At 39.5% G+C, this 12655-nt stretch overlaps 1 protein-coding gene across 6 annotated transcripts in view; it reads right to left on the reverse strand.

Annotated features, from left to right (window-relative positions):
• The window catches only part of SOX5 (SRY-box transcription factor 5), a 347783-nt gene that overhangs the window by 227728 nt on the left and 107400 nt on the right, over positions 1 to 12655 (reverse strand). Inside the window, exon 1 of one of the 6 annotated variants that reach the window (XM_054167739.1) lies at positions 1088 to 1187. The exons of the other annotated variants lie outside the window; for them this stretch is intronic. The gene's annotated coding sequence lies outside the window, so the exon portion shown is untranslated. Of the gene's footprint in view, positions 1 to 1087; positions 1188 to 12655 lie in introns of those variants that run through there. 6 annotated transcript variants of the gene reach the window in all.

Genomic DNA, 12655 nt, shown 5'->3' on the forward strand with positions numbered 1-12655 from the left:
CATGCATGCAGTGTTTGCATATCACATACATTGGCTATTTATACACTTGTGAGGTTTAAGATACACTCCACTTAATCAAAACACATATACAGTAGGGGAACAGCTGCAATCACATCTCAGTGGGCTAAATTACAGTACACCAGTGAATTATTCATTCAAAAAGATCTGTAGCAATCACACATACACTGCGTGATTTGCAATCTAAGAGGAATCCTTTCCTCACCAGCAGATGAATATGAATGTATACATCAACTACTGCTGCTGATGGGAGTCCAACATGGATCCTTCAGCACATAAGCTCAAGAATCTGTCTTCTCCACTTGTCCCTGATCTTTTAATTTGGTCATTAGAACAACCTGAAATGCTCAGCTGTTATCTCAGTTTTCAATTGATATTCCTCTGTTTTCCTCTTTCTTATGCCATTACTGGGGAAAGCGAAAAGAACTTTCAGTGGTTCTGGATTTTTACTTTTACCATGTAAAAAGAAAGGATACTTCCACACAAAACCTACTCATGTCAATGACTGCATAAAGCTAAAAAACTTCTAGCAAGGAAAATCTCCTGATATTACACATGAGAGTGTAACTATCCCCATGAAAACACTAAGAGAAATCTTTAATGGCCAGAAAGATATGCCAGCAACAGTTGAAAATTAATATCCTAAGAAGGAAGTTCCCTCCCCACAAGTGAGATTTAACAGGTTCCTTTTTTGAAAGGACAAAAATCATATGAATTTTTTTCAGTTAACTGAGAGAAAAAAGCACTCTAAAGAGTGGTATTAAAGAACCTGCTACTGACATTTTCAGAATTTCACAAAGCCACACACAAAACCTCTCCCTCAGTCACCAAAGCAGTGGAGAAAAGACACTCCTTTACCTGAGAACAGTCTCTCTCAGATGTGCAACCACTTCACCTGTTCAAGTTTGATTACATTCCAGCCTCTGGCACTGTTAATCCTGGTAACAGTTTTACACAGTTAGCAGCTGCTTCATGGATGAGGTTCTGTCGTTCATTTGCATTGCAACCTCCTTTGCTAATGTGTGCTGGCACAATATTTCATCCAACTCTGAGCTGGGATTGTACTCACCAACACCTGATGCTGATGTTTCTTGATTTTCCCTCTTCAGAAATGCAGACAAGGATCTACACGGATCCCGCTGAATCAAACACCCAAGGCCCTTCTTTCCTCCCCAACCACACCAACGACAGCAAAAAAAAGAGACTGGCCCACGTTTCACGTCTTCTGCTTCTGTTCCAAGCTACAATCCACAGGAGCCCTTGTTCATTTACAAGGAAGTTGCATCTGTGTTGCCAAACAGCTTTCTACCTATGTAGGAAATACCTCTTCCAAGGTTCAATGATAAAACAGGCTTCTGCCCTTTCAGGATGAGGTCAATAATCTTCCTTTGTTAATCTTGGGCAAGCTTTACTTAATCTAGCCCCCTTGTCACCTTTGTGATTGACAGGAAAAGTCATGCCACTGGACAATGGACTTATCCTCACTAAGCAATATCTTTTTTAAAGATTACACAATGTTACCCTTGCTCTCATAAAAAGTGCAAACATTCTGCAGTTAAAAGAAACTATTCATTCCAACTGTATCTTTCAAATTGTCTCTCTCCACTTCCAGGGTCCAGCTGAGACCTATTTCAGTTCTCCAGATGGGCAGTGAAATGCTTAATGAAAAGAAAGAGGTTGTACTTGGTGGGACTTCCAAAATATGTCTTACTCTAAATAGATCTCACATTCTTCTTCCTCATCCAGAGATATACCTTATTTCTATCTGCAATTAAACTCAAACAGAAAACTTTGGTTTTGTGACACTAAAATTTTGTCACAAACCAACCATAACTGAAGCAGAAGAAAACTCAGAACTATGCCTGAAACTGTTAATGGGATGCAAGGAGGCTGCATCTGCAGGGGGAAAGAAATAAAAGAAAAACCCAACAGAATCAAAACTGAGAATCAAGCTTCTGGCTTTGCAGACAAAAACACCTGGAAGAAAATACTTGTGTCTTTAAAACAAGCATTGATACTGTCTGATTTTAAGAAGCCTGTTATCCTAAAAGCAACCTAACACATTCTTTTTTAAAGCTGGAATTTTGCCCAAACTTTGCTCTATTTAGATTGTACAAAAAAGACACAAAGGCATTTTTTCCCCCTCTGCTTTCTATATTATACATGTAGGCCTATCTATTTTATAGTCTCCATAGTGACTAGGAAGCTGGTAACAGTGTGACATAAGACATAATCAAAAAACAGAACAATTGACACTTCTGAAGACAAATGATCCTTAAGCAGCTTAGTATTGCTTTCTATTTATTTTTATTTATTTTACTTAATAAACATTAAGGAAATCAATATCCATGTTTGAGATTCAACAGCATAGCTACTTCAACTGAAAATCTGAAAGCTATAAAAACACTCCTAATACCCACAGGAGGTCCACCAGCCATTATGTGGAAAACCAAACTTGACATTTCCAATATTTTTTAAGGTTTATGAGAAACAAATCACACACACCCTAGTCACAAACTAACAATGACTTTTTTTTCCCCCAACCTTGCCTTTACAATCTTTGCCTTAATTAATGTAATTGCTTCAGGAGTGTAAGTGCCATGAACTTCAATAGGAATCATATCTTCAAATCACTTCAGTGATTTGAAAAATTCTCTCCTCACACATTCTACATTATAAGGATTGTAGGTCGCTGTCAACCTGACACCTTCAGGAAGATGGAATACACATTCTACAAGGCTTCCCAATGGACATGGCTCTTTTTACACTGCAGAATTTCTTTCATTCTGTCCTACATTTAGATAGGTCTCCCTCATGGAGCAACAAGAATATACACCTTAGAATCACAGAATGGTTTGGGTTGGAAGGAACCTCCAAAGGTCACACAGTCCAACCCCCCTGCAGTACGCAAGGACATCTTCCACTAGGTCAGGTTACTCTGAGCCTTGTCAAGCCTGACCTTGAGTATCTTCAGGGATGGGGCCTCAACTACCTCCCCGGGCAACCTGTTCCAGTCCTCCACCACCCTCATTTGTACAGAACTTGTTCCTTACATCCAATTTAAATCTGTTCTTCTCTCATTTCAAACCATTGCCCCTTATCCTATTTTTCTAGTCCCTCTGCAGCCTTCTTGTAGGCCCCCTTCAGGTACTGGCAGGCCGCTATTAGGTCTCCCTAGAGCCTTCCCTTCTCCAGGCTGAACCACCTCAGCTTCCTCTGCCTTTCTTCCTAGCAGAGGTATTCCAGCCCTTCAATCATTTTCATGGCCTTCCTCTGGACTGGTCCCATCAGGTCCATGTCCTTCCTGTGTTGAAGGCTCTAGAGCTGGATGCAGTACTCTAGGTGAGTTCTCACCAGAGCAAAGTGGCAGAATCACCTCTTTCTATCTGCTGGCCAGAGGATGCCCTTGGGACTCCACAATCTGTATTTTGGAAGTATTACCAACCATCAGACTCAGGAATTTTATTTCTTTTTTTGACAATCACTAGTATCTCTTGTCCTTCAGATTGTTATTCATTTGATGTCAAATACTGTATCTAACTAATGACCTCTTTTTGATGAAGCAGAGAATACACTGGCAGAGGTTTCAATGGGAAGACTAACAGGTATTTCCAGTGTCAGGTATCTATGAACCTTGTTGAAAATCATTTGAGTTCAAAAAGATATGAACTCTGCTACACTAGACACTTTCCTTTTACCTTTTTCCTTCATATGTGCAACTGAGACAATAATCAAGATTTCCTGCAGCTTAGGGTGGTTTATATAATTGATGTAAGAAGCCTAGAGTCCATTGGACAAAAGCCTCACAGCAGTTGTATTTTGATTTTTATTGATGCAATAAATATTCAGATGTTACATTACTCTGTGGTGCACTGCAGCCTAATCATCTGAAACCGGAAATTGGGAATTCTCTCATATATCAAGCACCACCTCACAATATCTGACAGTAACATTGAAAGCACTTTGATTTTTTTCCAAATACCATGATACTGGAGACTGCTGCAGTAACTGCATGAGCGAGAGTTGTAACAAACTATTCAGCTGTGTTCACACAAAAGGAGCAACTTCTAATCCGTTTTGCATTGATTTCTAACTTTATCCTCTGAGATTTACAGAACACAGGAGCAGATTTTTCCAGGATTTAAAGTATTTAAAGATATAAAGAGTTGCATAGAGATATTTTTTTAAATGCCAACAATATGCATACATTAAATTAATTCCCACTGATTTCATTACAGGTCTCTGAAAATAAAGAGGTGGAACCTGCACAGTGTGACTGGCTGACTCGCTGGGCTTCTTCAACAGACCATTATCTGACTATCTGCAGTACAGAGCACAATCTGATAACCAATGCTTTAAGACAAACATTTCTTCTCTGGCTCTTCTGCATTCCAGCCCATCCCCAAACATGCAGAACAAGTTTAATATTTCTTACTGCTTATCCCACCATTTCTACTTGATTTATTACAAATAAAAGAATAGTATGTGAAAGGTAGAACTATTTGTAGTAAAAACTGTAAGAGAGGATGTGAGTGAATTTTTTAGGACTTTTTTATACTGGATGTCTAACACAGTTTAAAAAAAATAGTGTCTTTTCTTGTGCTGCAGATCTTAGTTTTGGTTTTACCCCCTCTTTTGTCTCACTTCTTGCAATTAATTGTGTATAAAAGTGATTTACAACTTTCTACACAGTAAAGGTATTGCATATAGCAAAACAGCAACAACTGATTTATATTGGGTAAATGGAATTAATGGCATAATTCCTGACACCTATCCTCATACCAGTCCTCTCCTATTGCTTCTTTCTCCAGGCAAACTCATTTTAAGAATGTAATATAGGATTACATCTATTTGCTTTCAAAATGCTTAACAAACAACAGTGGCATTTTGAGAACTCCTAATATGTTAGCTATAACCTGCAAAAACAAAGAACATGTTGTACTATAACAGCCTTGTTATCTTCATGCCAGTAATCTTCATGCTAGTAATCTTCATGCTTAAAAATAATAAATAGAACTCTGCAAAAGCACTTTTAAGACTTTTATGATCTCTTCCCTGAGGGACTAAAGATCACCCTTGAGACCTTGCTAAACAAAAAAGAAGACTACTTATCAAAACAGCTTGATAGTGTCTTTGGTATACATTAAATCCTTCTGATAGTTTGGAAATCATGCGGTATAAAACGATTATCTGTGTAAAAATACAAGCTTACTAACCACATACAACAACTCTGGGTTTGCAGGCCTAATAAAACCTGTGTTGAGTGTTTAAAATAGTTTAATTACCTGCTTTCTTACTATGAAACAAACCCACTGTCTGCATTAACTCCTTAGAACCATAGAACCATAGAATAAACCAGGTTGGAAGAGACCTTCAAGATCATCGCGTCCAACCCATCAACCAATCCAACACCACCTAAACAACTAACCCATGGCACCAAGACAAAAAAAGAAGGGGAGAGAGCCATCTGAACAGAATTTAGCGATACAATAAAAGGAAGGTCACAGGCCAGTAATGGCTCCATGGCTGCTCCTGGCTACTTTGCTTTCATGTTTGGAAAGTTTTGGCAGTCAGGTGAAGTCCCTGGTGACCAGGAGGAGGGACACGTTATGCCTGTTTTTAAAAGCGGGGCAGAAAGGAGGATCCTGGGAACGACCAACCTGTCAGTCTCACCCCTGAGCCTGGGAAGATCATGGAGCAGATTCTCACAGAAGCTCTGACAAGGCACATGGCGACTAGGGAGCCAGCATGGCTTCACTAAGGGCAAATCCTGCCTGATGAACCTAGTAGCCTTCTATGATGGAGTGACTACATCAGTGGACAAGGATGACCTATGGATGTCATCGGTCTGGACTTCTGCACGGCCTTTGACACAGTCCCTGATAATATCCTACTCTCCCAAGCTGGATAGATACAGATTTGATGGGTAGACTGTTCAGTGGGTAAGCAACTGACTGGATGGTTGCATCCAGAGGGAGTGCTCAATGGCTGAAAATCCAGATGAAGAACAGTGACAAGTGGTGCTCCTCAGGGGTCCATGCTGGGACCAGCGCTGTTTGTTATTTTTATCAATGCTATAGACAGTGGGATCGAGTGCACCGTCAGCAAGTTTGCATACAACACCAAGCAGAGTGGTGCTGTTGATATACCAGAGGGATGGGATAGCATCCAGAAGGACCTGGACAATCTGGAGAGGTGCATCCTCTGTTTCAAGGGTAATTTGGATGCTATCCAGCCTGGTAAGAAGAACTCTCCCAACTAAAACAAAATATCCCACATTCCTAAGGGCCTGTGCTCATGCTCATACTAGGGCAGTGTGAGTCTGCCAAGCATCTAAAGCAGTAATAAAACAGGACAAAGCCTGCTGGTGTGGTCCCAGTTGTTACATTTGGGCTAGTAACTTGTCTCAGACAGTAAGGTTTCCTATTCCCCCTGGAAATACTGTACACAATAAAGAAACTCTTATTGCTTTGAAATTTATTTCTCCCATAGTTGCTTCCTTTCAGCCTAAAATTTTTCTTACAGCAACTTCTTCCATGTTAGAGCTTGTACCATCAACATCTTTTTGGACAGTTAGCATATATTTACTTTGTTATGACTGGCCTGCATTTAGCTTTTCCTCTTTGAGTCTCCCCTCACAAAGCTGCTCCTACAACTCTTTAATCATTTGTTGCTTGAATATGAAATCCCTTCAATTTGCCGACTTCTCTAACGTGGCCAGAATTGAACACATTTCACATGTAATCTTAGCAGAGTTATGAGGAGCTGGACAATTACCTCCTTGTTATCGTCTTTTTCCCTGCCTTGCTGCATGATAAACTCATATCTAATTTGTTTTAACACACCTAAATCTTTTTCAGTACTACTGTTTTCTAAGTGCCCCACTCCCATTGATTATTTGTGTTTTGGATTACTTTATCCAGCTGTATCAATTTGTACTTTTAGATTTGATTATATCCTGCCATGCAGCCTCCCCTTGATTCCTTTGATATTCTGGTTCTGTTCTCCCTGGTGCACAACTGGCAACTTTAATGACTGTATTGTCATTCACTTGCTCAAACTTCTATAAAAAGAATGTATTTATTTATTTCTCCCTATTTCTAAAATGCTGCTACGGGCACTCACTGTCCTATGAATCTCATACCAAGAACCAGACTGATTACTGTAGGCAAAGGACTGCCACAGCATTGTCCTTTCAGTCTGCAGTTTTTAACAGCCATCTCAGAATAACACAAAAGACAGATGTGATTGCCTAACCAGGAGGCTCTCACAGCCCATGGTAGGCCACAAAAATGATCAGCAGGCTGAAACACCTCTTCTGTGAGGACAGGCTGAGGGAGCTGGGCTTGTTCAGCCTAGAGAACAGAAGGCTCCAGGGAGACCTCCAGTACCTGAAGGAAGCCTACAAGAAGACTGCAGAGGGACTGTTTCCAAAGGCCTGCAGTGATAGGATGAAGGGCAATGGTTTGAAATGAGAGGAGATTTAGACTGGATGTTAGGAGCAAGTTTTTTTTACCATGAGGCTGGTGGGACACAGGAACAGGTTGCCCAGGGAGGTAATTGAAGCCCCATTCCTCAAGATGTTCAAGGTCAAGCTGGACAAGGTTCTGAGCAAGCTGATCTAGTGCAGGACGTCCCTGCTGACTGCAGGGGGCTTGGATTACATGACTTTGGGAGCTCACTTCCAACCCAACCCATTCTATGATTCTATTAGTGCCATGGTCTAGCCATGAGGTCTGTGGTGACAGGTTGGACTCGATGACCTTTGAGGTCTCTTCCAACCTTGGTGATACTGTGAAACACATACTGTCCTAGGATTTTTTTTCCTCATTTCTACTGAAGAAATCCCTCTGACAGCCTCTGCCATTGTGGCTTCTCAAAGAACGTATCCATCTCTTTCAGACATTCTGTGTATCTGCCTCTTTATGCTCTTTAAAAAATAAATAACATTGCACATAACCTGCTCCTCCTCTCAACAGCTTAATGCATTACTATTGAGTCTTTTTTTATGGTTACTTTACCTGGAACATTCAAATGAGATGCTTGAAACATTATGAAGGAAGCACCTCACAATACATGACTGAATTCCATGCAATGTTCAATAATCAAATCTTTTGGAATTATTTAGCATTATACTTACTATTTTTTAACTCTTAGCCCACACATTTAACATTGGGAATCTTGCACATGTCCTACATGAAGGCTAAATCCACTACACTTTTAAAATAACCATATTGTGCTTTATGTATGTTGCATATTGTTTATGAGCCTTCTCATTTCACATCTGTTTATCTACTTTTACTGTGTATTTGTTCTCTCACTTTTCAAAAGATTACACCTAAACTTGCAGGATGGTAACTGTCACAATCATCTTTGCCTCCACAGATATTAGTATGACTTTATTTCTTTTTATGAAAGCAATCTTCTGGGAGTTCTCCTTTTCTAGATGAGCACTTTATTAAAACAGAACAGCTACTTGAGAAACAGTCCCATTGTCACCACTGGAGTTAACTACAGCAGAAGATGCCACATTTAGAATATGAGGTTTCCAAAATGAATTCTCTTGGCCGAGAACTACATCATTCATTTCTGTTTGAAACACCTATCAGCTTTAACATGGGACTCATAGATCTGTTATCTTATTACTCAATTCTTTCACCTGCTTTTTATAGACTTCACCAATTACTGCTTACTCTCTTACACTTCTTGAGTAATGGCTACACAAACAATAACTTACAGGATTCTTCCAAGCAGTTTCACCCCTTTTGGCAGTTATTTAAAGACCTGTTTTTTTCCTCAGAAGTTTATTTCACCTGCTCTTCTCATAATGTCTTTTATAATTTTCTTTTCCTTCTATCACTGACTGCTCCACTAGTTTAGTGAGACAGAATTTGGAATTCTAGTATACACCAAAGTAATTTTCTCAGCTTTAGAGGAAAGCTTAGATAAATAAATAAATGTCTCTATTAACACAGAATAAAGACATTCACATAAAGTCATTTCCATAGAACACGTTCACAGAGTAGGACTCAATTGTATTTGAATCTTATGCACTTCAAACAGAGGATGGTATTTGATCAGAGAATGCCAAATATATCAGAATAATTAACAAAAATGAATATGACAGAAGTCAATCCACATAACACCGATACATAAATGTAATATGTGCTATAGCTACTGAGAAACCTGTTAATTAATCCCCACACAACCTCTTTGTGAAGTACATGGGGTGAATTAGGAAATGACATGAACTGACTTGCCTGGTTCCAAAGCAAGGAAATGGCAGAGCACTTTCAGCATCCATGGGTTACTGAGAACCAATTCTCTGTTCACTTTTCTGGACCTTAATACCCCTCAAATGGTAACATTATGCTCTGCTCGGGGAGCTTGCATGATGTAATTTTATCATTTAAGTCTCATTGTAAAGCTCATTCAAGCAGACTTTAAACAAGATTTAAAATGCACATAGACCCCACACACAAAAGCCAGCTTAGACTGTGGCAGTGAGGCAAAAAGCCCACTAAATTCTAATTTATGACAGATTCAGTTGTTCTCACTCTGCAGATCAGTTATTCATTTTTCAGTTCCTTTAAACTGCATGCACTGCCTACTAGGAAGAAGCCTTTGTGATAGGGTGATACCAAGGGATGTTGTGACACTCCTGATTAAGAATTAGACAGTAAGCAAACTGTACAGAAATGCTAAATTTTCCTCCCCTTTCTCAACACTTATCTAAATTATTCTGAGTAATAAAAAAGATCTTTATTAGCTTTAAGGCAGTTAATTCTCATTCTTTTTATGCCTTAAAAAAATAAAATGATACTCCTGTAGCTAATTAAATCCACTATATATTTTCCCTAACGATTCATTTTGTGCTCTGTTGTATGTGATGTTCAAAAACAAACAAAAAGCCCAAAAGCTCTCCTCTTCTACAGACATAGCCAACTACCCACTGCCACCAGCAGAGGATGAGTAGCTTTTGCTGGAAATAGCCTCTCTTGTCCAAGTTCCTCTGAATCACTGATTCCTGAATATTCCCTGTGTTTTTCAGTCATCATGCTGGAAAAACCCACAGAATTGCCCAACCCAAATAAGAAAGGCACAATTTGGAAAGAACATAAGCCTGCTTTCTGATGAGGATGCACTGGTAGCCTATGGTTTTACAAAATCTGTCTTTTTCTGACCTTAAATGTATCAAGACTGAGTTTGAGGATGTGATCCAGCCAGGAATCATGGTGCCTACCAGCACTGAAATGATGTACAGGAGGTTTGTAACAAAAAGTTCTCTGCAATCCATTCATTATACTTCATAACATCAAACAGAGAAAAATAATTAAAAAGCTCCAACTGAGCACCTAGAGACCTTGAGCACAGACACAGGGTGAACACAAAGACATGGTGTCTGGTTAGAAGAGGCACACTTCATCTTTATAGATATATATGTATATGCATTCATAAACATTAAAAGAAATTGCACCTTTTGAAGGGTTCTCTTAATTTCTTCCTCCTTTCTATTAGCCCAGAGAGCAAATCACATGCTCATCAAAAGAAGCATGACCAATAGGTTGAGTGAAGTGATTTTGACACTTTATTTTGCAGTGGTGAGATCTCACCTGGAGTACTGTGTCCAGCTCTTGAACCCTAAACAGAGGAAAGACATGGACCTGACATAGTGGGCCCAGACAAGGTCCCCACAAATGACTGGGGGGCTGGAGCATGTCTCCTATGAGAACAGGCTGAGGGAGCTGGGCTTACTCAGCCTGAAGAAGAGAAGGTTCCAGGGATACCTAATAGCAGCCTGCCAGTACCTGAAAGGGGCCAACAAGAAGGCTACAGAGAAACTCTTTACAAAGGCTTGGAGAGACGATGAGGGGTAATGGTTTGAAATGAGAGAAGAGTAGATTCAGATTGGATGTCAGGAATAAGTTCTTCACTAGGAGGCCGATGGAACACTGGAACAGGTTGCCCAGGGAGGTAGTTGAGACCCCATCCCTGGAGATACTCAAGGTCAGGCTCAACAAAGCTCTGAGCAACCTGATCCAGGGGACGATGTCCCTACTCACTGCAGGCAGGTTTGACTAGATGACCTTTGGAGATGCTTTTTTACCTAAACCATGCTATGATTCTATGACTCTATTCTGGTCTTTTACTATCTACACTTGACAATGTGTTTAAATGTACTCAGAAGAGTTCCATAAAGTTTCTTGCTTCAAGTTTTTTGATCTTCAGATGTACATGTAAGTGAAGACTACATATTTGAAAACTAAAATGCCTCAATAAATTAAATCATGTGAAGAGTGAAAAACACAAGCAAATGATATTAAAAAGAGGAACTATGCTGAGAGGTCAAGGTACAAGGGGAAAAAACCCTGGTTTTGACACATAAGACCAGTCAAACTGAAAGGCATCCAGTCCTCCTTACAGCACTGGAGGCTGCACTTCCACATTTATACAAAGCTCTTCTCAAGACATTCTAGCATTGTTCTTCTGTTACCAAATCATTACACAGTGTCTCATAACTGAAGGTGCAAAGAAGCTTTTAGAATAGAGGGTCTGCTGCACCATACTTGACCACCGACTGCCTTCTTGAGTAGTTAATGTAGTGCACGATAGTCACATTCATGGCCATCAACGTTAGCAATCATTGCCATACGACCGTTTTCTTTCTTTCATCAGTATCCCACATTAATTGGGAAGTACATCTGTCCTTCATAGAAATGTAAGGTACTTTCTTCCTTCCATCCAGGCCTTGTGTTAAGGAGAATAAAAAGCTCTGGAAGGAACACATACACACACTGCCAGCTGCCCTGTCTTTCGACATGGTTTTAGACAACTTCATCACTAAATCAGTTTTCACTGATTAGTTAGAAATCAGATTCTTAAAATAAGGAGGTCTTAGGTTGGTTGTACTTTCCAGTTCCCCTCAAGCCTATACAAATCAAGATGCTGTTATCACATAATGCATTGGTAATGTGAAGATACTAGGTATACGAAGATAAATCAGTTATATAAACATACGTAAGTCACAGGTACGCAAATTAGGCAAAACATCATCAAAGTTGAAAATCAGGAATAGGAAGGTCAGTAGAACAGAATGAGGATGTAAGTTTAGTTTTAGTGACAAAATGGAGAAGTTCTGAGGACTGTCTAAACAACATCCTTTTGAAAAACATTTTTTCATTAAGATACTAATTATCAGCCTGCTTCTCCTGAGTACAGCACATATTTATTCTCTAAAGAAGCTGGACAGAACACTGAATGATTAGCTAGAGTTTCGGAAGAGCTCCATCACCAAATTGCATTTACCTCTACAGGTCATTTTCAGTGAAAATGGGATCACTTCTTCAGAAGAGTAAACTTCTGCAAAATCTCACTTCAGAAATGTGGAAATCTCGCTTCCAGAGCACATTTTAAGCCTTTTTTTCCATGAAAATTTAGTAATTTTTATCACAGCTCTTATTCACTTAAAATATACAAGTTTCTTCCTTGAAAGTTAACAGAACAAGGCTTAGTACCACAGAGGTCATCTTACGCACAGTGTACACTTAAAATATGACCAGAATTAGCTGTGAACATTTCTCAAAAGAATTAGTAGATTGTCTTAGGTTTCACTCTTTAGCCTAAGCACTGATGAAAA

The sequence above is a fragment of the Dryobates pubescens genome, chromosome 15 (genome assembly GCF_014839835.1).
Source record: "Dryobates pubescens isolate bDryPub1 chromosome 15, bDryPub1.pri, whole genome shotgun sequence".
Lineage (NCBI taxonomy): Eukaryota > Metazoa > Chordata > Aves > Piciformes > Picidae > Dryobates > Dryobates pubescens.